The following is a 27,611-nucleotide window of genomic DNA, read 5'->3' as shown; positions in this document are numbered from 1 at the left end:
CTTCTGTTGAATTAATGGTTTTAATGTGTATCCTGAAATACTTTTTTCTTTGCTTCTTCATGCTGGATATTAGCAACACAGAACTTACTCTAATTCTAAACTATTAGGCAAAATTCTTAACTTTAGAACTTGAATTGAAGTTATAGTAACAACAATGAACATATTTTAGACACATGTCCAAAAACCTAAAACAAAGTTATTGGTACAGAAGAAATGAAGAAACTTAAAAAAAATGAGAATATCTCTAGATTAAGAGTGTGGACATCTGGATTTAGGATTCTGTTATTTCTCTGCTTAAAACTCATCTTAAAATTTAAAAAAAAAAAAGAGCACCTTGTTCATACTAGTTCACTAGTAAGTACTGAGACCAGAGTAGAGAATGAAGCACACACAGATTTTATGGTCTTAAAAGAGAACATTATATAAATAAATACCAACTGTGATAAATAGAGCAAAAGGGGGAGAGAGGAAAATGTTCAAGGGAACCCAGAGCTGAAGGGCTCATACAGGTTTGGTAGATCAGGAAGCTTTCTGGAGGCAGAGGTGTTTATATTTGGAGTTTAAAGGAGGAGTAGGATTTTTGAGAATTGTAGTGGTTTATGTGGATAAAAAGGAAAAAAATAAAAGGACATTCTTGAGTAGAGATTGTTATATTGGTCTTGCAGTGAGATAGAGTACAATAAGTTCAAAAACATTATAAAATATTAGGTTCATTTAGAGCAGGGGCTTCAAACATTTTTATAGGGGGGTCAGAGAGTAAATATTTTAAGTTTTGCATGCTTTGCAGGGATCAATCTCTGTCCCAACTACTGCAATTATAGCAGGAGAACAGGCATAGACAATATGTAGGCAAATGGATAAGGCTAAGCCCTGATTCAACTTTACTTACAAAAATAGTCAATGGGCATTAGTTTGAATACCCCTAATCTAGACTGTAGGGGGCAAGGGTTTTGAGAAATTTGGAGGTGCTGTAGCAAGCAGGGGACAGATTATGAATAATCTTGAATGGGAATGTCTTAGGACCATCGTTGTCATTAATTAGTGGTCACTGAAGATAACAAGCAAGGTAAGGAGATCAGGAACTGTTGTTTGACCTTCCTCTTTCAGTAGATTAAGAAGGTAAAGTAGGGAGAGATAATCCAATTAGGAAGGCATTGTAGTAATCAGAACAAATAAGAATGAACTGAACCCTACACCCCTGTACTATTTCTCTCTCTACCTGTTCCCCTGCTGTTTGGCTCGAGGTGTGCTGTGTAGTTTCCAGGTTCTGTAAGTTACGACTTTTTCAGGGTTTCCTGATGATCATTGTTTAAGGCCATCTTTCATGAATAATAAGAACCATCAGGGTCGGTCCAAACACAATATTGCTTGTCAATAGGTTGACGCAGTGTAAAACAAGGTACAAAATATTTCATAGAACAAGCTTAAGTTAAACATTTATTTTTTACCTGAAATTCCATTTAGAATGAGCATCTTGGATTATTATTTGCTAAATCTGATAAATCTAGAAGTATACACTTGATGTAGTTTGTAACTAGGAGAGAGAGCTATAGGTGTGAAATATAAATCTAGCAATCATCTACATATGGCTCATGAAGGAAGCTCTGAACTAATCAGCTCCCTGACCCTGGCCAAGTTAACCTCACCTCACATTTGTGTAATGTGTAGACTCCATTAATTGATTTCCTTCAGCCTTTTCTGCTGTAAGATAATATACAACTATGAATATACTTTCTTGAATATATTTACTTGTTATTGTTGTACTGTTAGCTACTATGGACAAAATTTACTATAATTTCACCAAGTTCACTGCTATATTGGATTTTTAGGGAAGAGCAATTACCATTTGCATGCAAAAGTACCTCTGTTTCTGCTTTTTTTCAATCCTTTTATAAAAATTAATGGTCAGCCATTCTGATATAGAAATGTTTATTTCTCTAAAACCACTTTCTCTTATTCATTCACTTTGGTCACAGTATGCCATTTTTGGATCATAAATTTTTATTTATACTCAAGTCACACTGAGGGGATATTGATTCACTTGAATATATTTGATGCATTACATTTCTGAATGCTACAGTTGCCTACAAAACAGCAAAATTACTTCTCCCTCTTCTTATCCTCAAGGGAACTTCTTATTTGAGAAAGAATCATATTTGATTACCATATATGTTTGATGTCCTATTCTAAATAGCTGGTCAGAAGGCAAGAAACTTCTCCATATGCCAGAATAATGTCAGGGTCCCCAACCCACACAATGTTAAAAATGTTCATAAAATGAACTCAATTATATTTTGATAGTTTAATAATACTGACAGACATGATCAACTACACAATCACTGTAGGTAGGAAACTGAAGCTCAGGATGGCTAAGTGATTTGCCCAATAGGTTGCCCCTGCGAATGAAGGAACTAATACTGAACATAAGGATTCTGCTCCCAAATCTTATTCTCTCTCCATTGTACCATGCTGTCCTTATCAATATCATAGGTTTCCCTCACAAATAACTATAGTTATTTTCAAGGAACGGATACAAGGGAGTGATATAAAGAATGTTAGGGAAATCTAGAACAGGTTTAAAAACAAAGGATCTATTCTACAGTCTGCTCTACCAGCAGAACTATCAAAAGATATACTGCAAATTGATCCAAGAAGGTGCATCTCCTGTTAAGTGTTTCTACCACAAAAACAAAACAAATGAAAAAATAACAACAACAACAAAAATACAAGGACATACTGAAAGGTCTTGGTTATGTCAATTACCTTGATTGTGGTGATGGTATCACTGTTGTATACTTATGACCAAATTCATCAAATTATACACATGGAAGATGTACAGTTCTTTGCATACCAGTAATACCTCAATAAAGTTGTTACAAAATAAATAAAATAAAATAAAATAAAGAGAAAAGACAATTCCTATTTCTCAAGGAAATAGAAGAGATAATCTGAAGACTAAGATGTTCAGGAATAGTTGTATACAAAAGATATTTGAATAGTATATATAGTTAAGTATCATCTGTAGCTCTGGATCCTATTATGTTATTAATAAATCAGTCTTCATCTAGATGTAGGCAATCAGGATTTTGAGAGGTCTAGAAACTAGCCATGGAAACAATACCTAAAGGAGTTTTAAATGTTTAAGTTGAAGAGGATATGGGTAAAGCTGAATGTCATAAAGAAAGAGGAACACTGCATCTTTGTGACCCCGAACGGCAGAGCTAGGGCCAGAGATTAATGAAAAGTAAAAGGATGAGAAAACAGGGAGAAGGAAGAGGAAAAACAAACTACTATGTAGTAAGCACCTGATGTATACCAAGGAGTTGGAACTTTCAAGTAAACTCCATGCTTCTAGTAATTTAGTTGGAGTTCATGAGATGACAGTTTGTAGACATTCTATTGCACTCAGTATGAGTTTACCTTCTAATTACTTTTTCATTAAACGTGTAAAAAACAAACAAACAAACAAACAAAAAACTATGACTGTCCCAAAGACTCACAGACCGCATTATAGGCACAGAGTTGCCAAATATAATTTTTGTTTTCCCATCTTACTAAACCATTTGATCTTAGGATGTCTGAGGATGTGGTGAACATTTGTTAGGTTTCACTGTCCAACTTCTGTTCCCTTTTCTTCTGGTATCAACCTCTCCAATTCCCTCTAGGAATCCTTCTTTCCTTCCGTTGCATCCGATGTGGTTTATGTGGTTTAGATTCCTCACTGTTTTATGGGTGGTCATACTTTTAAACAACAGATCCTATTTGCAAATATCTATGGTTGTGTCATCACTCAGATCACAAGAATGGGTTTGCTATCTAATTTGGGGCAATAAATGGTAAATTTAGGGCATCCTTCCTTCTCTCCTTCTTACCTTTCTTTTTTTTTTTTTCCTTCCCTTTCCTTTTTTTTTTTCCTTTTTTTTTTTAACCCATTTTTGGGTACAGTGCTATGAGGACATGAGCCTGGAGCTGATAGAGACCTCACGTAGGGGAGTTATGAAATGAATTATGGAATTATCCTAAAAATATCATAAAAGAAAGCAGACCTTAAAAAGAAAACAATAGAATGTCAATAATTCAGCTTCCTTTGAGCTCTTGGATATAGCAAAGAGGGAAGCCAGGACTACACTTGAATTTTATAAATACCCAAAAGCTTATTTTAAATGATGCTGGTTTCAGAAAGCTTTTCATCATTTATAACCGATTAACATGAGGGAATGTCTTTTGTTTGGGCGCTCTTTCACCATGTCATTCCTGCATCATTTCTTTTGTTTCCCAAACCCTAGAACTCATCAACTCTAACATGCAAGTAATTGCAACTCTCTGCCATAAAGAATTCTGCAACTTCACCTTCTTCTTTTTTTTAATTAATTAATTTATTTTAATAAACATATAATGTATTTTTATCCCCAGGGGTACAGGTCTGTGAATCGCTAGGTTTACACATTTCACAGCACTCATCATAGCACATACCCTCCCCAATGTCCATAACCCCACCACCCTCTCCCGTCCCCCCTCCCCCCAGCAACCCTCAGTCTGTTTTTTTTTTATTGAGTCTTTTATGGTTTGTCTCCCTCCCAATCCCGTCTTCTTTCATTTTTCCTTTTCCTACCCCCCCACCCCCCCAACATTGTATCTCCACTTCCTCATATCAGGGAGATCATATGATAGTTGTCTTTCTCCGATTGACTTATTTCGCTAAGCATAATACCCTCTAGTTCCATCCACATCATCGCAAATGACAAGATTTCATTTCTTTTGATGGCTGCATAGTATTCCATTGTGTATATATACCACCTCTTCTTTATCCATTCATCTGTTGATGGACATCTAGGTTCTTTCCATAGTTTGGCTATTGTGTACGTTGCTGCTATAAACATTCGGGTGCACGTGCCCCTTCCAAGCACCACGTTTGTATCTTTAGGATATATACCCAGTAGTGCAATCGCTGGGTCATAGGGTAGCTCTATTTTCAGTTTTTTGAGGAACCTCCACACTGTTTTCCAGAGTGGTTGCACCAGCTTGCATTCCCACCAATTTAGATTTCATGTATAAGTGATGTATAAGTGATGTCATGCAGTATTCATCTTTCTCTGTCTGATTTATCTTAGTAGTATAATGTCTATGGACCACAGAAGAAATTGATGCTACTGACACCTTGATCTTGAGCTTCCAGGCTCTAGGACTGTGAGAAAATAAATTTCTGTTGCTTAAGCAAAAATAAAAATAAAAAATAAAAGTAAAAAAAAAAGTATATCTATAGGTACTAGTCAGTATAGATGGAACACTGCTTCAAATCCCAATTCTGCCCCTCATTCAGCTGTGTGATCTTCACCTATACTGCTCCAGAAATATGTTTATATAAGCAAGAGTTCAAAAGATTGCTCTAGAGTTACAGAAAAAATTTTAAATGATAATTTTAAATATAGTTTGATAACACAATTTTTATTTTACTCTTATGCTTTGATCAGTAGAGACACCTAAGTAGATATACTTTTGTTCTTTATGTTTCAAATTTTTATTTAAATTCTATTTAGTTAACATGTAGTGTAACATTGGTTTCAGAGGTAGAATTTGGTGACTCATCCCTTCCATATGACACCCAGTGCTTATTACAAGTGCCCTCCTCAATACCCATCACCCATTTAGCTCACCCCCTGCCCTCCTCCCCTCCAGCAACCTTCACTTTGTTCTCTATAATTAAGAGTCTCCTATGGGTTTACGTCCCTCTCCCTAATGATATGGATGGCACTAAAGTATATTATGCTAAGTGAATTAAGTCAGTCAAGGAAAGACAGATACCATATAATCTCACTCATATGTGTAATTTAGGGAATAAAACAGGTACACTTGCTTTTATAAGATACAGTTGTAGTGTCATAGAGCTCACACTGGAGGAAGAAGAGGAACACTTATTTATGAAACTGTTCTCTTCCATAGCGTTTTTTAGTTCCTAAGCAGGTCATTTAATTTCTGGAAAATTAAGTTTGCCCATTGATAAAGTGGAATTGATAATATTCACCTTGAAAATTTTTTGTATTGTACATAAGTGACTACAATTAAGACAGGTTGTCAGACAGCCTAATGCCTTGGCAAGAACATACTGAAGGAGCATTTCCTTGAACATAGACTTCAATATAATAAGAACGTCTTCCCTCCTTTTCACCACTGACTCCCCAGTATTTAGCACAACTGGTGGCATATAAAATCTATTTAACTACCATTCCTTGGATTACTTGGTTAATATCTTGGCATTTAAAAACTAATTTATACTCTCTTTTAATTATTGCATTAAGTTTCATTGATAGTAATTCATAGGGAGGCTTGATTTCCACTCCACTTTCGAATGGTTGAGAAATCACCAGTCAAGAAAGGGGGGAAAAATGACTGGGGCCAGAGCATTGAAAATATTCTGTAAAATTAGCTCTCTTCAGGGATACTAAATATTCTAGTTTGCCCAGAAGACTTCTGATATAAACTTATTTTTCAGAAGTAATTGTAAGTGAGCTCCCCTTTACTTTTTTTTTTTAATTTTAATTTTAATTTTTTTAATTTTTTAAATTTCTTTTCAGCGTAACAGTATTCATTGTTTTTGCACCACACCCACTGCTCCATGCAATACGTGCCCTCCCCAATATCCACCACCTGGTTCCCCCAACCTCTCAACCCCTGCCCCTTCAAAACCCTCAGGTTGTTTTTCATTGTCCATAGTCTCTCATGGTTCACCTCCCCTTCCAATTTCCCTCAACTCCCTTCTCCTCTTCATCTTCCCATGTCCTCCATGTTATTTGTTATGCTCCACAAATAAGTGAAACCATATGATAATTGACTCTCTGCTTGACTTATTTCACTCAGCATAATCTCTTCCAGTCCCATCCATGTTGCTACAAAACTTTTAAGGATGTTGGAGTTTGGATAATAAATTATAAGACTCTAGTGCTGTTGCCTTTTGCAGAAGGAGAAAGCCCTTCTCCAGCACTGTCATGTGATTGGGAGCTCAGGAAGTCATGGGAAGGCCCAATCTGTTGTTGACCAGCTCAGATTCTAGGACGTATATATTAAAATCCTACTTCACCCACCTGTTATTTCCGAGATCCATAAAAGCAAAGACGGATTCCATTTTCCTCTTTTCTTGTCTCTAAATGGAATTTCTGTGAACATTTGAAGACCACTGTATGTTCCCACTAGGTCTTCTCATTTTCAAAGAAGATATTACTAGTTACTTTAATTTTTTTCATTACTTAAAATTTCCAGATTTCTCATTACGCTGGGCACACTCCCCTGGATGAGCTCAAAGTCACCCATTAAAGCTCAGAATCAGGACTATGTGTCTTCTCCTTCATTATACATTTCACAACTTTGTGTTTTCTCTCTGTTTTTCTTCCTCTCTCTCTTTCTTTGTCCCTCTACTGTCCCTAAACAAGATAAAACCACCTTTCTGTCACTGAATAACTGGCAGTTGTGAGTGATGTGAGTAGCAAGGTCAGGCTGTCAAAAATTAGAATCCAAAATGTCAAACTGAAGAGTAACAGGACCTGTTTTTATCCATATTCTGTTTCTACTTTTCCTGCGATCACATTGTGTTTTAGTTCTGTGAAACAATATTACCGATTTTCTTGCTATCATCACACCTAGCATTCAGCAGAGATGAACCCTGGAAAAAAATGAATAATGAGGTTTTGCTAAGAAAATAAGTGTGAAATTAACCTGAATAGAAAAGGTTTGCATTCTGAAGAAGCCTGGAGGAATAAGAAGCATTAAATTGCAGAGTCAGATTGACCTGCTACAGAGATAGACATTATTTGGATGCTGAGAGGATAAATCTAGAGTTGGAGGTGTCAAAATGCATTCATTTTTGCATTTAAAGAGTCCCTCACTAAATATATGATTAATTGAATAGACCCATTGAAGTTCTCATTGAAAGATGAGGTTTAAATTTGTACGGAGGTCCATGGACATCTGCTCACTAGATTTTAAAAATAACTATTACCTATTTAGTGCTCAGTATGTTACTGGCACTATGCTAGGCATTTTCTCACATTTCACAATATTTAATCTTAAAATAATTTCAGTCTTGTGAAAGAATTATAAAAACAGTACAAAGAAATCCCATATGGCAATAGTTTTTGACTGGGGGTGATCTTTTTTCTTCTTCCTCAAAGATATTTGGTGATATCTAGATTCATTTTTGATTATCACAATGAATGGGGGAGGGATTCACTTGCATCTGGAATCTAGTGGGTAGAGGTTAAGAATACTGCTCAAAATCCCACAATGCACAGAATAGACCCTACAGTAAAGATATATCTGCCTCCAAATGTCAGTAGTTCTGAGGTTAATCCCTGCCATATGTCCTTCATTCAAATTTCCTAAATGTTAACTTCTTATAGACATAGCACAGTGATAAAACATAGGAAAAATAGGAAACTAACATTGACACATTATCACCATCTAATGTATGACCATATTTATATTTTTCCAATTATTATACTAATATATATATTTTTTGAATTCAGAATCTAACATAGGATCTTGTATTTAGTTAAAACATCTCCTTAGTCTACTTTAATCTTTCATGACCTTGAAATTTTCGAAGAGCATTGGCTGGACATTGGGTAACGTCAACTTCAATTTTGTAGAATTTTTAAATTTTATGATTCAGGTTGTGTAATTTTGGTGGGCATACACAGAAATGATGTGTCTACGTTAGTGAATCACAGCAAGAATCAGATGACATAGATTTGTTCCATTAGCGGTGTTGTTAACTTTGATCACTTGATTAAGATGATGTCTTCTAGCTTTCTGCATTATAATGTTATTATTTTCCCCTTTGTAATTAATAAGCATCCCATTAAGGTCACTTACAGATTATGCAAATATCCCATCTCTCATCCTATATTTGTCCATTAATTTTAGTGTTCGTTAATGGTTCTTACCTAAAGAATAAGGTTGTTATTTTAGAATTTGAGCAATGGTGTTTTCTCATTTCCATTATTTTTAAAAATATATTTATTGGTTCAAATTCTTTTGTAAAAAAGAGGTTTCCCTTGTGCTCCATGTATTTGCTTATTCAGTTATTCATTGATTTCAACATAGACCCAAAATGTTCTATTTTTTCTTAGAGTTATACTCCATTACTATTATCATCATCCTACTTATTATTATTGTTACTATTATTATTTTGCTCTATTGTTGTTGTTTTTATATTTGGCCATTGAGAACCACTTCAAGTTGTCTTTTAAGTCTTTTTGAAATGTTTTCAAGTTTTGAGAACTTCCTTCATTTCTGAGACTACCAGATATTTCAGGCTCATCTTGCATGTTCTCTGCCCCAACTCTGGAATCATCCATTTCTCCAAGAAGTCCTAGCCCCTTTTATTTTAGAAAAATGCTTGGAAATCAATGTGTGGCAGTGAGTGTGCACACTAGTACTGGGGTATTATTGCTTCTAATTCCTCTCAGTACACAAAGGTGGGAAAAATAGATATGCATATACACATTTACATTTCTATATCTGTCAGTGTGTATGTGTAAAAACATATGTTTAATACATATACCTCCAATTTCAACCCAACTCCAAGGTTCTATCCTTTTCAAGTATTTGTAGCTTTTTTCCCTGACAGTGAGAAATATGGCTTTCATTATTTCCAAAATCACTGATTAGCCCTATCGTAAAATATAAATATTGTTAGCATCGTTAATGCTCACCAATGTGAAAACACACCTATTAGCTAATAGAAAATATCTGTGTACAGTTTTTTTTTTTTTTTTGGTCTGTGGTCTTAGATTGTATGACAAGAATATTTTGTTCTGATGTTCCCTTTAATTATTTTCCTTTTCTCATTACTGTTAGACTGTTCATTTGTAAGACAATTTTTATATCCATTTGTTTCTATTGTCATTATCTTTGGTTTCCCTCTTTTTTATTGCCCATTTTAGACATTTAAAAATATCATAAAAAAATGTAAAAAGGTAGAATACTAATAGCTGTATTCAAAGAAGCATCACTCTTTACCCCCAGCCCTTCTATCCCCAACCCATTTGCCCATTCTTCCCACTCTGTTTCCATTCACTTCTGGAGATAAACAATCTTATTGATTCCTGCTTTATCCTTCCTGTGGTTGTTTTCACATAAATGGACAGATACATGAATATTTTCTTAAGCCCTCTTATTTTTTTGCATGAAAGAGACCATAATGTAGCAATCCTTTGGACCTGAATATACTGTTTTACTTAATATTTTTAAAAGCCCTTTGAAATATTAGAAGTAAAGTTACTTAAGAAACCTGAAAATGGTTTACTGAGAGATTCTTATCATTGTTCTTGGTCAGTCTCTTACATGTGATAGGTTCACAATCTCTGTAGAATTATATTTAATGTTAAAAGTTGTATTTTTCCAAAATGTTCATTGACATTAGTTATGTAATTTCTTTAAAATATTTATTGATTGTCTGGCACACAAGATAAAATACAAATTCATCAGCCTGACATAAAAGCTCTTTATATTTTGGCTAATTTTCTGGCCTCATTACTTGCCACTACCCTTCACAATCTCAATTCTTGAATATTCCTTGCATACACTCTAAGCTAAAGTCATACTGAGCCACAGTATAACACAGTCTTCCAAACACACACATTCCTTTCATGCCTAATGAATTTTCACAAGCTGATTCTTCACTGATTAGTGAGGGATCCATTTGGAAAAGTTATTGGCACTTAAGATAGGTAAATATCAACTCCTATGTGACAAATATACTCTTTTCCTAAGAACAAATGAGGTTTATTCTTCTTCATCCTACAACTGCAACATGTACATATTTTCGTCATTCTATATTGGAATTTTCTGTCACTCGCCCCTGAGAGTAACCTCTTTGCAAACACAGTCCAAGTCAGTTATTTCATGAATACCTAAGAGATTCAATACTAACAAAAATGAACACCTTTAGTGATGACAAAATAATTAACATGATTCCAAACTCTAAATCTGAGGATAACTTTTGATAAAGCTTTCTTTATTTTTTTTAAATAAAAGGCTGTTTAGGGTGCCTGGGTGGCTCAGTGGGTTAAGCCTCTGCCTTTGACTCAGGTCATGATCTCAGGGTCCTGGGATCGAGTCCCACATCAGGCTCTCTGCTTGGCAGGGAGCCTGCTTCCTCGTCTCTCTCTGCCTGCCTCTCTGCCTACTTGAGATCTCTCTGTGTCAAATAAATAAATAAATAAATAATCTTTAAAAAATAAATAAATAGATAAATAAATAAATAAAAGGCTGTTTATAAACTCATTCCTACTATACTACTCATTCTGTGTTTTAGACAAAAAGAAAATTTAAGGATCACATTTGTTTTTAGCACAAATGTATTTTGCAATATTAATTTAATTATATTTTGGCTTTTAAGATTTAAAAATTCTACTTTCAAATGATCTAGTGTTAACTGGTTTTTATTCTTAAGCAGCACACATCCTGCGCCTTTCTGGTAGCAGCTCTCGATATGCACTGGATGAATACCCTTTGCTTCTCACAGTCTTTGCTTTTTATGGGATGAACCAAACCCCTCTTCAGAGGTGTGTATGTAACCTGGGGCTGTTCAATAAAGTCATGGCATACCCTTTCTTACTGTAATTGGTTCAAGAATAAGCAAGTAATATACTCAATTAATGAATCATTGAACATTATATCAAAAACTAATGATGTATTATACCTTGGCTAATTGAATTTAAAAAAAGAAGAGAGAAAGTGCATGACTCACTTAGTGCCAATAAGAATCAACATAGTTAGTGCTTTTGCTGAAATGTTAAGAAAATAAAATTGACTCATGGTGATGAGGTTTTTGTGAGGACTGACTATAAACCTAAAGCTCTTGGCAGGTATCTTGTCCTGAAAAGAATGGAAAGAAACTTCATGGATTAAAGCAAAACAAAACAAAACAAAACAAACAAAAAACAACAGCAATTAAAAAAAAAAAAAAAAACAAGAATGTAAGACAAAATTCTGATGTTAGTGACCAAACCCTTGAAACGAGCTCAACTACTGGACTTTGCAGTTATGAAGTTCTCTACTAGGTGGAACCAATGAGAAAGTTGTTGGTAAAGACAGAGAGAGAAATCCAGTCAGCAAAATGTCTAAAGCAGGAGATGGCAACTTCTTTTTTTCTGTAAAGGGCCAGATAATAAAATTTTAGGCTTTGTGAATGATGAGATCTGTGTGACAACTACTCAACTCTATTATTCTAATGTGAAAATAGTCATAGACAACACATAACTGTGTAACTGTGTTCTAACAACATTTTATTTATGGACATTGAAATTTGAATTCCATATAATTGTCATGTGTCTCCAATATTATTCTTGGTTTGATCCTTTCTAATCCCTTTAAAATTATATATATATATATATATATATATATAATTAGCTCATAGGGCATACAGTTTTAGGCAGCAGGAAGTGTTTGGTTCATGGGCCACAGTTGGCCAACTATTGTTCTAGAGTGACATGAAACATTATATGGGATACTAGGAGAGAGAACTTCTCTCTTTTTTCTAGACCATGTTTCTGATTTATAGGATTCCCCTTCAAACAAAGACATTGGAAAAATAGTACAGGTATGATAATGTGGATAGATAATATTAAGCATAATATATGTGTATTCAGAAGGAAAACATACTGTAGTCAAAGGAAAATATATTAACATAGGTCAGTCAAAATGAGTTAAAAGTTTACATTAGGAGTACATTTTATAGGTAAATCAGTCCCATCATAGGTTGATCTCATTAGTAGCTCAACTTCTTTTCTTTTTACTGTAATCATGCTATTTGCCATATGATTTTATCAACAAACAATAAATTATCAGACACATGAGTGAGCTGAACCAAGATCAGAGGCATCTGACCTTCCAGATACTTGAGCAAAAGAGATTATGTTTTGTTATGATACAGATTTTTTGTGGCTATCTCTTATGCAGCACTATTTTTGCAAAAATCAATTGATATAAAACCTTATGGAATGGCAAGCAAAATCGGACTGAAAAAGAAAAAGCTTCACAGCTGTGAAACATTGTCCTTTCTTGTAGCTATGAAAACGAGATGAGCCAAAAATATTGTGTATGTATCACTAAGAAGAGTGAAGATTTAGGTACCGGTTGAACACAGATGCCCAGATATCTCAGGCACTGTTCAAATATCTCAGTACAAGAACTCCACTTTATAGTAAAGAAAGATCTTATTAAGCAAAGAGCCACATAGACATGAAAACAAATAATAGGAGAGGAACAGCATGTGGCCTCAAAAACTCCACATTGTGGGAAGGCATGGAAAAAGAAATTTGTGTTATGAAAGAATGAGATCTTGAGAAGGGTTTGAGTTTAGAATAAAATGGTGACAGTGAGTTTAAATATCCAAGAGCTTCTGGATACGGTGTAGAGTTTGTATCTCCCACTTCCTTTGGTTAAAAGTCATGTCAATATTAAGTCATGCAACTGCCAAACATTCATTGTTGCCTGTGCCATTTGGCGGCAAAGTGATCTGGAAGCAGCCTGGGACTGGATCACCTTAAAGACTCGTACTCTCAGTTATCTGTATAAGATATCAGGGGAAACTAGCAGCTATCTGTTTAGATGTTTCTCCTGGCCCAGGACCTTAAACTTTCTGGGAATGGAGGGTGGATATAGGAGTAGAACAACAACGATAATATCACAAATAATAATAATAATGATGATGATGATGATGCCACATTTACTGAGTTCATTTTCCAGGCACAGTGAGTGCTAAGAAATTTACCTGCATTATATGAGTAAGCCATTCAAGCATGCTAGGTATTGTTATTTTTCTCATTCACTCATGGATAATGAAAGTAAACCTTAAGGAGGAGGTCAAGCCATTTATCTAAGGTCACAGAGTTAATACATGAGCGGGGAGTGTCTTTGATAAAGTTTGAGTTTAAGTTTTAGTATTGGCAGAGCAGAGGAGGTGATCCATAATTTTAGTGGCCAGAGAAGTTGTTAAACAGAGATGCTTGTTCTGGGTATTCTAGAGTGTAAGAAGAGTGCCAGGTATCAGCAGGTCTATCAGGGAAAAGAAGAAAGCCATTCCTGGAGGAAAGGACAACCTTTCCCAAGACACCAAGGCATGTGCTTCTAAAGTGTAAGAAGTTTGAGATGAATTGAAAATATGGTGTAAGGTGGCAGTGGTAGTGGATTCTATTGGTGAACAGGTAAGAGAAGATAGTGGAAACCATTTTCTGCTATATTATAAAGTCTGAGTTTCATTTTATAGGACCTAGGTGATCTTGGAATGATTTTAGGCTGGAAAATGATATTGTCAGATTCAGAATTTAGAATGTGTGCTTGCTCTGACTTTGCAGTGAATAACCTGGAAATGAGTGAGACCAGTTTCACTTCAGCACATCAGGCATAGAATCCATTCAATCCATAGAATCCACCCAAAGTATCTGTAAGTATATTCAACAATATTCTATTAATACAGTGTCAGTTTGAAGTACCCTAATAAAGCGAGTTAGCCTCAAAGATTAGTGTAAAGAAACATGGTATTAAATTTTGGGTCTATGAGAAAAAGGGAAAACTCCACCATTTACCTCTGCACTCAAACTAGCTTTAGAGATTCAGCCTTTTCTTTCTAAAATTTCAGGAATAACCACCATGTAAAATCTAACAAAAAGATGCAATTGTCTTGGATGAATTCTGAACTTTTTTTTTTTAAGATTTATCTATTTAACTGAGAGAGAGAGATAGAGTTGGGGGAAGGGAAGAGGGAGAGGTACAAGCAGACTAGTCACTGGGTATGGAGCCCCACATGGAGTTCAATTTCAGGATTCTGAGATCATGACCTGTGTTGAAATCAAGAGTTGCATGCTCAAATGACTGAGCCACCCAGGCATCTTGGACTATTTTAAATGCTTCAAATTTCAAGAGTCTTCACTTTCCCCTTTCATAACCATAATAAAAATCAAATAGCTTCTTATTTTTTATTTCCATCCTAATAATTAATCTTCTCAATATTCTTCTTCCCTGAGGAGCCCTTAGAGGTACCTAGGTTTCCCTCAGAAATTAAAACCACCAGAACCTGGCTTTAAATATAAAATTAGGACCATTTTACAAATCTTGCTTGTATAATAAAACGAGATGAGGCTACACATGTGTGTACATACACACACGTCTCCTTGGAGTGTAATTAAAATACATCAGTAGGATAAAAAAATCATCAAATGTTGATGTAGCTACCTGGGTAGCATCTACTTCTGCTAGATTCTTGGTGCTAATAATGTACCTTAAAGACTTAGAAGAGATTTCTTAGCCTTACTAAGCATCAGCCTCCTTATCTAAAACATGGGATAAGTCTATCTCCTAGAGGGCTCCCTGCAGGTACAGGACTTAAGCTGAAATGTGAAAGCTGAGAAGAGATCTGTTGTATGTGGAGTTGGTGGAACAATGTTCCAGAAGAAGTGGCAGCATGTGTCAAACCTGAAAGGTGTCGGGACTATGGATAGGCTAACATGGCTAGAGTCTAGTGAATGAGGGGCAGGCTGCAATAATAATTCAATCCATGCCATAAGGCAAATGAGAGCCTGACAAGAGGCCACCAGGGGTCAAGTGGAAGAGATTGAATTGAATGTTAAGTGGAGTTGGAATATATTGAAGAATCAAGCATACTGTGAAATACCGTGACCTACATTTTTAAGAAGTTTTGGAAATAAGTAGTGGTGACAGTTACCTGATATTGTGCATGCAACCAATGATAAAAAAAAATTGTACATTTAAAAATGGTTAAAATGGTGAATTTATGTTATGCATGTTTTACCAAAATTTTAAAAACCTGAGGAAAAAAAAAAAAATCTGTACTTGGAATGTGGGGAACTAATTTAGAAGAGGAGGAAGAGTATCAAGGAATGGACAAATTTAAAAGGAGGAAGAGAATCAAAGAATGCAGTTAAAATTTAAAAAGCTCTTCAATCAGTCCTCCTAAACACCACAGTGTGTTAGGAATTATTTCCACATACAAATCAAGACCCAGAGATGTTCTGAAGCAGAGCTGGGAGAGAAGTTTTCTTAACACTAAATTAAGAAATTCATGCCCCTCTACTGCCTCATTGCTCAATTTTGATGTTTAAATAAGCTTTACTTTTCATTTCAAAGGCTCTGATATAGAGGTTTTTCCCAACTATGCATGAGAATTCTCATCAACAGAAATATTAATAATACTTTTATTATAACAGAGCAATTATGACATATATAGCAATAATTACAGTACATGCATTAAAATAGTCATCATATAATCTGAAATTTCTGACAGAAAAGACAATTAAGATATTTTCATACTTAAATTTTAGTTATTCCACTATTTGTCACATTGACTATTAGGTGGATACATTTTGATTTTTGTAGATTAAATAACACTACAGACAATGAGTTTTAAAAGAGGATTTGCCAAAAAAAAAAAATCTGTAAATTAGAAAAAGGTCTATTGCATGGGATTTGTGTCAGTCTCATTATTCTTTTTCCAAACTCTTATAGTAAGTAAAAAGAAGTCTTTGATACTTAAAGCTTCATAATAGAAGATCTGTAATGATAAGTATAATCAGAGGAAAACTCTACTAGAACTGAAGTACCTTTGACAATGCTTAATCACATTGGGCAATTGAACGTATTTGTCCAGAGAGAATGAATTCCAATGACTAAGATTGAGGCATTTTGATATCATAAAAGAACCCCACAAACTCCGTGATCAGTTAAAATAGAATTGTCTTCAATTTGCAATAATAATTTCCATAATTGGACCATGAAAGTAGAAGAAGGGCAATGCAGTATTAGAATAATTTTGATAGGAGCTTATGATATCTCCGTAGTGTAAAAATATGTTCGATATTTATCTCTGAACGCCTAGAAGAAATTTTAGCACTTGCACAGATCAGAATAATTATCAGTCTCACACAATAATTATTTTGTATTAAAAAAAAAAAAACTACCTCCACAACTTTAATTCTTAAATGTTTCTTTCAACAAGACCCATTGATTATGGTCATCTATGTGCAATTGTCTTCACACACATTTATAGGTTTCATCTGTGGTATCCATTGTGCTTCAGAAAGATGAATAAGCTGAAATTTTAGCATGATGAGAAAAGGGGATAATAGTTTTAGAGTGCTAAAGTCTTGGTTGTGCCACTTACTAATTCCTGAAAATTTACTCAATATAAATTTCTTCATCTGTAAAAGCGGGCATATCATTTATCTTGCATGGCTATCATGAAAATTTCTCGGGGCACCTGGGTGGCTCAGTGGGTTAAGCCGCTGCCTTCGGCTCAGGTCATGATCTCAGGGTCCTGGGATCCAGTCCCACATCAGGCTCTCTGCTCAGCGGGGAGCCTGCTTCCCTTCCCCTCTCTCTGCCTTCCTCTGCCTACCTGTGATCTCTCTCTGTCAAATAAATAAATAAAATCTTTAAAAAAAAGAAAAGAAAAGAAAATTTCTCAAGGTAGTCCATATAAAGCACGTGGGGCAGATCCTGGAGCATAATATATGTACGCCCTTTAGGGTAATCTACTTCCTCTGTGTTGGCACAGAGGTAGTGACACTTGAAAATTTTCCAAGTGGTAGGCTTACTGAAGATACATTGCACTTCATGCGTACCCATGCATTGCTTACCTACCAACAAATATTTCTTGAAACTCCTCTGTATGTTAGACCATTATTTAGTTATGGGGAAAATATCATCAAACAATAAAATGTCCCCAATTTCATCAAGTTTACATTCTAGTGTGCAGGATAATGAGCTAGTGATTGATTATCAACAGTATATATTTTAATGGTAATTAGCATGTTCCAGGGATTGATCTAGACATTTAATGTGCACTAACTCATTGAATGCTGCAAACAGCCTTCTGCAGATGGGTACTATTATTCCCATCTCTGAGGTAGAGAAGTATCCCATAAGCTTCCCACATTGGTATATGGCAGAGCTGGGGTTCAAATACCGTCAGTTAGTTTTTCAAACACTGTCTTTTACTGCCGCTTCTTTGGACATGGAAAGAATTTAGGTTGGGTGTTTAGTGGCACAGACTGGTAGGGAATTTGACAGATGCCTGTCATTCACCACAAACAATTGGATGTTATTCAGAGTGTAATGGGAAGCTATTAGAAGGTTTTAAGCAAGAGCCTGATGAAAACATTCTTATGTTTTATAAATTCAATCTAATGGTAATGGAGGATTGTTCAGGGAGAGGTGGTGAGGAACAATGAAAAGAGTTCAGACATGATTTTAGAAGTCCTGGTGACAGTGATGAGAGCTGAAATATAACAGTGGTGTTACAGAGGGAGAATTTGTTGATGTGGGATCCATTTGGATGGTTATATAGAGAACCTGCTGACGGGTTGAATGTGGAAGGAAAAGAGGAAACAAATTGACTATATTTTTGTTTTGAGCAGCTTCACAGAAGGTGGTATTGTGACTCACAGTGGAAAAATGACCCAGGTGATATAGCAAACAAGAGCTTTCTTTCAGATTTGTAGAGTTTGACGTGGGTATCAAGATTCCACTTGAAAACACAAGTCGGGAACATAGTGAAAAGTTAATGGTTAGTGATACAAATATGAATGTATTGTCATATAACTGTGTTTAAAAATATGAGATCAGGTAAATGCTTATAGTGAGAAAATACAAAGAAAAAGAAGACAATTGGGAGCCAAACTCTCAAGGTTTGGAAATACTTACGGATTGAATCAAATAGAGTGGAGCCAGAAGAAGAGACTGGAGAAAGGATGGCTAGAAATGTCAGAGAAAACCAAAGGAAGCAGAGAGAAGGGAAGCCAGAAGGACAGATGTACCATTTCACTGTCCTAATGGTCACCTTGACAAGGGGGGTATTCTTATCACTCACAGTTTATAGATAAAGAAAGGGAAGCTCTACATGGTTAAAGCTTGCCCAATGTCACACATAGGGGGATATGATCCACCTTTTAGACATGCTTTTATCTTTAATTTATAAAATATGTATATGAATATATAGGCAAGATGTACATATGAATAGATTATACCTTGTTTATACAGCATAACATATTATTAATAGAGTATATTTAGGTACTAAATATGTTCATATATTTGTATATATATTCATATATATATATATATGCTTCTTGTTAACTATACAAATATCACTAGTAATAATACTCTAATCAAGATGTATACAAAGTATTTGCAGATGCTAATGAGAAAATTAATATTAATGGATTTCCTTAAAATAACACAAAAAAGGTCAAATTTTCCTTGAAACCTAACAAATAACCAGGAATTCCTCAGAGTGACAGAAATGGCAAGAAGAAGTGTCAAGCATTCTAGGCAGAGAACTAGCAGAAGTTTAACAAACAAAATCACCATGGAGAAAGTACATTGTATTAAGGTTTTGTGGTGTCTGTGTTTTAAGGTTTTCTCCCTGGAGTATTTGTACAATAGGAGCAGAAAACAGTGGCCATGGAAAAGACTTGAAAGAAACATGACTCCAGATTTTTTTTTTTTTTAATACAAGTGAGTTTGCACTGTAACCTGTAAGCACAATAGGGAAACTTTAGCTTACAAACCAAAGTAGCATGTTAGACTTAACCGGGAGGAAAATAATGCTGATTTCAGGAGTAAATAAAGTATTTCTGTTGGCTCAGCACTCTCTTTGAGGAAAAGCCTGACTTCACTCTTAACTGGTTCTGATGGTCATCATGCCTTCTTCACTTTGTCCAGAGGGATAGATAACTGGCTCAACTTGAGACATTTGTAGTGCCCTAACCCCCTGGGCCCAGTGGTCAAGCAATGGACCATCCACGTCCTTCTCTAGTGTAGCAGATAGCTCCCGGGAGAATAAAGCTCTATTAACTACGACCACAAAGTTGAGACCACAAGAAGCTAGAACTGCCAAGGAATAGATCCTAAGACTGAAAGTGTGCAGAGACAAAGGCCTGTGCCATCATTCTGGATCTAGCCATTCCTAGGACACTTTCCTCACCTAGACTTCACAGCTAAATATATGGTTAGCTTCCTTTTATCCCAGAGTACATTTGGGTCCCATCTACTAGACCATAGTGGAAAAGCCTGGGAACATACATTACCAGGTAATTACATCACAAATCCTGGTATGAAATGAGGAGGATAAACTATGGAAATAAAAATGTAATACCAAAGGGATAGATTTGCGACCTTTTGGAAAAAACAGGTGTTCAACTTAATTTAATACAAAGAACATGGGCATATTTAGAATTACTGTGTTGTTGAAAATAGAATGGTTGTTGATATGACCATCCATAGGTAAGCACACCTTACCTCTGGTATGACAAAAGTGGAGCAGTGAGATGAATAAATGGTTTCTTTAAGGGTTTAAAAGTGAGTATTGTCTGGTACTCACAGAATCTGAAGGGTATATAGGGGAAGGCATGAGTCTAACAAGTGAAAAGGCAGAAACAATGGTATTTCAGTGCAGAGCAATTTCTGGGCTAGACTACACATTTGGAAATTGTTAGCAATTGATCTGAGAGCCAGGCGGGTTTGCAAATATTTTTTAGAGAAAGAAAGAAAGAACAATGCAAAGAAAGAGTCATACAACACTATTACATGCTCTTCAAAAACAGAGCTTAGTTCTCTTCATTGGTGAGTGCTCCCACACTGGCACACTGTGGTTCATGAACAAGTGAGTAATTGTGCAAGATGCAGAGCCAGGCATGTCATTTGCAGTGCCCTTAAAGCCTCCCCAAATACTCTGAGATGGGTTTCCATTTCTAGCTCCATTTTACAAGTAAGGGGAGTAATAAGATCATTTACAGTCTAAAATTAATAAAACTCTAGAGTTTATGATTCCGTAGCCAGATCTGTGTGTGTATGTATAATTAAAAAAATCAAAAAGAGTTCTGCACCAAAAATTCTTAAATATATGTCTTTACATTTTAAGACTATATGATTTTAAAAATTTATTTAAATTCAATTAGCCAAAGTATAGTGCATCATTAGTTTTTGATATAATGTTCAATGATTCATCAGCTGCATAGAACACCCAGTGCTGGTCACATCACGTGTCCTCCTTAAGGCCCATCACCCAGGTACCCCATCCCCCACCCCACCCACCTCCCTTTCCACTGAAGTCAAGAGTCTTACATGGTTTGTCTCCCTCTCTCATTTCTTCCCATTCAATTTCCACACCCCCACTCTATTGTCCTCTATACCATTAAATAAATAAATAACAAAATAAAAGAAAACTATATGATTATTTTAGGGTTTTTTTCTTTTTTAAACATACACAAGTGCATAAAGTCCTACGGAGACAGTTTGGCTGTCCCAGTGTCAAATAGAGATCAGTCAGGCAAAGGTCAGCCTTAATCTTTACTGCTGAGCCATTGCGATTTACTAGCAGTGTTGTTTCATACTCTGTGCTCTTAGGAGAAGATTCAATTTCATTTTCTCAGAGCCTGTTCAAAGCATTAGCTAAAATAATTTTTGCCAAAAATATGAAGATTTAGTATATGTTCAAAAATAATTGATTTTAAAGTAGTTATGAAAGAAAAATTATTTGTCACTATAATTAAGTAAGTTATCATGAAAGAAATGGACACAGTGCAAACCTGCACTTGGCATTAAATAAATTAATTCTTAGTTCAGGGGCTTTAGTTCATTGTTCTTATATGCTTCTGTTTAAATGCATTTGTATGTACTAGAGAATATAACGGCCCATGTTTAAAAATCAATCAATAAATAAATAACCCAGCATATCTAATTTAGTCCAAAAAGATTACTTTAATGTACTCTTTTTAGAGTGTAAGCTTTAACAAATATCTTTCTTTTCCCTTATTTTTCTAGTCCTGGAACATCTCACTTTAGGATCAATGAATCATATTAATTAATACAATGTAAGCAAACAAATGCACTGTAGATTGTAAATAACCAAGTTGATAATCATTAACTATTTAATAATGCCTAAGTGTTTTCCAAATATATGATGCAATTTAAAATTTAAATAAGAACAGTACGTTAAGAAAGACGGGAAATAGATGTTTGCCTTTTTCCCTATTGGATGTATCACACTCCATTAGAAAAGTGACCATGAACTCATTTATTCCTTTAAGACTCTTCTCAGAAGACTTCATTATTTTATTTCATTCCTTAATTGATATCAGTGGAGGTTAAATGTGCTGTGGGCTTAAGTTTGACTCAGGAGAAAAAGAGCCTAATTTATTAAGGAGCACTTGACTCACACTAGCTGTGTTACCTTGACCAATTCATTGCATTTTGATGGCCTTCATTTCTTCAAGTGTAAATTTGGAATACCAATCCTTTCCCTATTTTCCTCATACTTTTGATGTAGGAACCAAAGGGTAGAAGCATGGCCTCTGTTAATGTACCTCCAAAATCTTCACATTTTTCGTCTTTGTGTATTTAAGGAAGGCTACCAGAAATTTCTAGAATGGAATCTGACTGGCCCTTAGAGCAAGGACGCAGCAAGTGACCACTTTTCAGGTAAATGTTACTGTCTGCTTTGCACGTGCAGAAATTTGCTCCTTTGGCGGGATTTATTCTGTCAGCAGCTACTGGCAGCACATATACAGAAGACTGAGGAATAAGCCAGCATGAGAACATTTTAATTTATAATAAATGTTAGCCTCTTAGCAATTGTCATTATTAGGCCTCCCCACTTTGAAATAGCTCACAAGCCACATACATCATCAGAGAGCTACATATCGATTCCAGAATTGGTGCAAAAGGAGGGCCTCAAGGGATGTTTCATCCTGATGAACTATTGCAAACACACTCATTTCAGGGTGCTGGGATGTTTGGGTCAAGCTGATTCCATCTCAGACAAAGTACTAAAGACATGCATGCATGTTCCTGTTCTCTGCCTTCTCCTTTTCATAAGCTTCAGGCAGAACTTCCCTCTTTCTTTAGGGTATTTTCTTAGAAAATGCCTGTTACCACTTTTCATCATCCTACTTGAAACAAAGTTTTCTCTAATTCACCCCTGCTTCAGCAAACAAACTACATAGATGATTCACCTTTTCATTAATTTGGGTAATGTAATGAAAACTCATTTTATTTCAAGCTACACAGAGACATACTACGTTAAAACAAATAAGCACTCAACTAAATTGGGCTTACTATTTTTAGTATTCCTATTATTTATTTAATCTATTCACTCCATTCCATTTTAGGTATTTTACAAGATTTTCTTATTTCATTTTTACAGATTTCAAGAAGAGAAAACTGAATATTAGAGAAGCTGAATAATTTTTTTTCAAGGTTACATAGTGAGTAAGCCAGGACATTGTTAGAGATGAGAGTTGCCTCTAAGTTAAGGACAGAGTTTTAACTCTGTTATTTAAATATAATAAAAATTCAATATCATTTGATAATATGTCTGAGAGTGTTTGGAACTATGGGTTAAATACAAAATAGTCATCATATCTTCCTGATAAAAATAATATCATATCACCCAGATTAATTTGAAATCATTTCCATGGTATGTTATTTGCTTCAAATGCTTATAGCAAAGGGTATGCTTGATCTTCTTTGGTATAATTGATCCCAAATTATTGATTACTGTCCTCATGGAGGGGTGGTATAGTCAATGGGCAGAGCAGAGTTTTGTAAGATAAACTTGTCTCATAGCTTACTTACTTGCTGTGTGAGCTTTGGTAGATTATGCAACCCCTTTGTTTCAATATTGGCAAAATAGCAAGTTTACTATTCATTCATACACTTTCACTGTTAAACACTGGAGTCCAAAAGAAGATAAAAAAATAAAAATAAATAAAGTAAAATACAGGTTGTAGTTCTCATGGAGAGAATAATTTCAGGAGGCAATCATAATAATTAAATAAAACAATGTTGTTACAAGGAACAAGAACAAAAACAGTGCTGTGCTCTTGATAGCCTAGGTAATGGCTTTCTGGCCAGAAAATTAAATCCCGATTTCTAGTGTTTGCTGATTCTCATGGCATAAACCCTCCCACCAAGGCCAATGTAAGCAGGTTACCACCACCACTGAGTGTTCAATAGGAAGGATTTTCCTATCAACCAACTTCTGTGAGCTTCGACAGGAGCGACTGACTTAGCACATGTAAATTGCCTAACAGAATTTTATTTTTGCAGAACAAATTTCTGAAAACACCAGTGCCTTTTTATTTCACGTGTTTACTGAAGACATTGCTTGACTCCATTTAATAGATTTAAGATCTATACAAGGGCTAAAAGTTAGAAATTTTTTCCATCTCCATCAGGAGTCCTTCACAGAACTGTGGTTTAAATTACACAGTCAAACATCTGTATTTATGCTTCAGGAATCAGAATATAGACTTTTAAAAGTCTCAGGAACAAAGATTGATATACATGCTGTGACGGATAGATGGAATAAAATGGTTATCTGCAGGGCATTAATTTTCTCCTAATATTCATGGTCCTCTCTTGAGAATAAATAAAATCAACATTTTCCCAGACCTTAGTATTGAAATTTTCATCTATCCTTTGCCATCTTAACTCTTTTTTTTCACTTATTTTTCTCAATATCCTTTTCAAATTCATTATAATGTCATTCTTCATATTCTCCTCAGATTTCCATCAAACTCTTAGGTTTCACATTCTTCTCCTTTATCTTAAATTGTAGCTGTTTCTTCTCCTTTTTTTTCTTTTATTAATTTGTTTTTTAGAGAATATTTTCTAGCTTCTGCTTTGCTTTAGGTTTGGAGGCAGTAACTACAATATAATTTGCATATAAGTAAATACATCGATCTTAGACATACAGTTTGATGCATGCTGACAAATGTGTACATGGTTTTGAGATTATTTGTTGTGTTGCTTTTATCAGTGGCTTACTATTTATAACTGCTGCATATCATAATTTGATTATGTATTCTCTTATTGATGCACATTTGTGTTGTTTCCAGCTTGGGTTAATTATGAATAATGCTTCCATGGACATTCTTTTTTTAAAAGATTTTATTTATTTATTTGACAGAGAGAGAGAGAGAGAGAGAGAGAGGAAATACAAGCAAAGGGAATAAGAGAGGGAGAAGCAGGCTTCCCGCAAAGCAGGGATCCCAATGCAAGACTCAATCCCAGGTCCCTGGGATCATACCCTGAGCCTAAGGCAGAGGCTTAATGACCGAGCCACCAAGGCGCCCCTTCCACAGACACTCTTATTCAAATCTTATCTGGGATGTATGCTTGTACTTTTTTGGTGGGGGCACAAATACCTTGGGGTGAAATTAATGAATTAGAGGCTAGATGTATAAATAATGTTGTAAGAAACTGCCAAAATATTTTCCAAAATGGCTATGACATTTTCACTCCTACCAACAACATGTGAGAGTCCTAGTTACTCCACATCATCGCCACATTTGGTGTTTTCTGGCTTTTTCATTTTAGCCATTCCATTGGGCACACAGTGTGGTATCTCACTGTGGTTTTAAGTAGCATTTTTTAGAATTAGTTTCAGAGGTAGAATTTAGTGATTCATCAGTTTCATTCAACACCCACTGCTCATTACATCCAGTACCCTCCTTAATACCCATCCCCAAATTACTCCATCCCCCTGCCCCCGGTTTGTTTCCTAGACTTCAGTGTCTCCTGTGGTTTGTATCCATCTCAATTTTCATCTTATTTTATTTTTGCTTCCCTTACCCTATGCTCCTCTGTTTTGTTTCTTAAATTCTACAAATGAGTGAAATCATATGGTAAATTGCAGCTCTTTGAAGATGGATGATGTTAAGCCTGTTCTCAAGAGCTTATCAACTTTCTTATATCTTCCTTTGCGAAGTTTTATTTTTCCCATTTTATTGTTGATTGTAGAAACTCTTTATATATTCTGGGTACAAATTCTATATCAGATATATGTTTGTGAATAGTCTTTACCAGTCTTTCATGTATCTTTCATTTGTTTACAAAGTCCTTGAAGGAGCATGGAAAGATGGTGCTTTGTGTCCTAGTAAATCTATGACTATAAAAAAAAAATATATATATATATAATCTTTCAATTGAAACCCCTGTGGTGGAGAGAATTAGAATGGAAAAGATTACTGGAGAATAACATCTATTAAAGAAAATGGACAGAAATAAGATTAGGCAAAAGGAGCCAACAACTGAGATGCAGATCTGATAATCTGTCAGTTAAAAGGGAACTCCAGACAAAGACTATCAGTTAGAGGGTTCCCGTGTTCAGCAGACAATGGTAGACAATTGCTCCACAGTTGGGCTTGCACTGCTTGGGATCACCCTGAGCAGAGTGGAAATCTGGAAGAATGACCTGAGCAGTACAAGCTATGCAGTTAAAGGCTATATCAACCCTGTCACAGTCCACTCCTTATGCTATGTGGATCCATTTGGCTTAGCAGTTCTGTCTGCAGATTCTCAAAGTGGGTATAACATTTTAAGTCTAAACCAGCAACATATGAGTATTCTAGTTGCCGTACATCTTTAACATTTGCTGTTATTGGTCTTTTTAAAATTTCAGCCATTCAGGTGAGTATGTAGATTTCTCTTATTGTGGTTTGAAATTTACATTCCCCCAGATGACTCAGACGCTTACAAACTTTATGTGTATTATTCTTTTGAGAAGTGCTTGTTTCAAATATTCTGCTTTTTATTTTCATTCAGTTATTACTGTCATACTGTATAGTGGGGGATAAGCACTCAGCCACCATGACCCATGGTGCCATGTATACACGAGGAGAGCCTAAGAAGATTTATGACGTATGGGTCTTTCTAGGAAGGACTGAGGAGGATCCAAATTGCTTGAGAAAGCAAGGTAAGGAAGCTGGTTTGGGGTTTTTATGGTAGTTAGTGGGTAAGCCTGGATTGGCGGTTTCCTTGCAATTTGAACTACCTGTAGGTACCAAGAAAGGGAACATCTGGGTTTCTCATCTGCGTGCCCAGTTGTGGGGCAGCAGCAAAGAAGTGACAGGGTGAGGTTTGAAAACTTGCGGCAGTCAAATATCAAAAATGGATTCGGACTCTGTTACACTTGTTTGTATTTTTACTAACGATCTGAAAGGCATATATTATGGATGCAGGAGTTTTGTTTTATATATCATTTGTGAACATTTTCCAAGTCTGTGGTTTGTCTATTCATTTTTAAATTTCAAAGAAAGAAATTTTTTATTTTGAAGACATTAATATGACATTTTTTTTCTTTGATGCACAGTGATCTTTGTGATCTGCCCCCAAATCTTCACCCGTTGAAATGTCATGAAGATATTTTCCTGTATTTTCTTCTAGAGGTTGTTTTGTTGACTTGGGCTTTAAGTCAGCTCAATAAACCACTTCAAATTATTATTTTCTGAATCATGTTGTGTGGGATTTGAGAATTCTGTTGTTCTTCCATGCAGATAGCCTTTTATTCCAGAAACATTAATTAACAAAATATTTATTTTTTCCCCACTGAAATAACTTGGTAGATTGGTCAAAAATCAGTTGACTGTTTATGTGTGGATTGGTCAGAAGCTATGCTGCTCCACTGATTGATTAATTATTAAGATGATACCACAGTGTCTCGAGGACTGGGGTTTTATAGTAAGTGTTAAAGTCAGGAAGTGGAAGTCCTCCCGCATCTTTCTTCTTTTTCACAATTGTCTTGGATATGGCCAGCC

Source organism: Martes martes (genome assembly GCF_963455335.1).
Source record: "Martes martes genome assembly, chromosome: 2".
NCBI classification, from domain to species: Eukaryota; Metazoa; Chordata; class Mammalia; order Carnivora; family Mustelidae; genus Martes; species Martes martes.
The sequence above is the reverse complement of the archived record's forward strand: the minus strand, read 5'-3'. Positions refer to the sequence as shown.